The sequence below is a fragment of the Suricata suricatta genome, chromosome 4 (genome assembly GCF_006229205.1).
Source record: "Suricata suricatta isolate VVHF042 chromosome 4, meerkat_22Aug2017_6uvM2_HiC, whole genome shotgun sequence".
Classification (NCBI taxonomy): domain Eukaryota; kingdom Metazoa; phylum Chordata; class Mammalia; order Carnivora; family Herpestidae; genus Suricata; species Suricata suricatta.
Window position 1 is genome coordinate 10966873 of NC_043703.1, and position 1275 is coordinate 10968147.

Sequence of the window (1275 nt, forward strand, 5' to 3'; positions counted from 1 at the left end):
TACAACTAATTGGAAGTGGCAGATCTAGAACTGACGAGCAGTGAGATAACACTTCGAGCCAACTCCTTTGAACCACGTTGAAAAGGGCTGCATGAGCTAAAAAGTCGAGGTAAAGGGTTCCTTTTGGGGAAACATTTATTTTGACTTCACCTGCTGTCTTTCGGAGCCAAATCACTTAGATTGTTTTGCAACCAATAGGACTTGTAATATCTTCCCTCATTCTGTGCCCTACGTGAGCGCTTGGCAGACTGGATGTCCCTCCCAAATAAGAAGTTTCTAGCATCACCTCTCCAAGTACGAAGACCGGCACACTGTTCACCTTCCTCTTCCGGAGAGCAGCCGGGGGCTCTTCCAACGGAGGAGGTTGAAAGTGTTTGGATGCTAAGGGAGACGCTGCGTGCGGTGAGGCGGAGGTTTTTGAAGTTAGGGGCTATACCCCTACCCCTTTTGTCCCGGGGTAGGGGGGTGGTCCACAGCCCTTGCCCATCCCGCGCCCTGCGGCCGCGTGCCGGCGCACACTCTCCGAAAGGCGCGGCATGGGAACGCGGGGCGCTGCGCGCGCAGGCCCAGCGCAAACTTTCTGCAAGTGCAACTTGGGCATCCCCAGGAAGGCGGGGACGCAGGGCTCCAGGGGAGGAGGGGGCGCGAAGCGAAAGCGAAGGATGCTGCGAGCACGGGGGCGGATCCCCGCTGGGCCGAAGGCCTGAATGGGAGCCAATCCGGCATCCGTGGCTGCTGTCAATCACGCTGTTTCCTCCAATCCCACCCCTGCCATTTCCAAAATCTCGGTCCCACTGTGCAGCTCAAATGTGATGTTCGCTCTGCCAATCGCTGGAGGACAGAGTGGGAACCGGAATACGCAGAGTTAGGAGGCCAGGACAAAGAAGTTAAAGAGAGCCTAATATATACATGTTTTTGAAGGTGGGCAGAGGGAAAAAAGTCCCCCCCGTGAGGGTCTATGGGTCTGATTGTGTAGTTCTGATGGAGCCCCCTTTGAGCAAGAGGAACCCGCCAGCGCTGAGATTAGCGGATTTGGCAACGGCTCAGGCCAGGCCGCTTCAGACTATGACAGGCTTCCCGGCGCTGGCCGGCCCGCCCGCCCACTCCCCAAGCCGCGCCACAGCCACGCACCTCCGCCCTCGGGACCTGAGCGCTGACCCCGGCGTGGCCATCACTCCGCTCGGACCCGAGCACATGGCCCAGGCGAGCGCGCTCAGCCTCAGCCCTCCCTCCCAGGCGCTCCCGGCACAGCCTGGGGCGCCGGCGGCCGCCGCC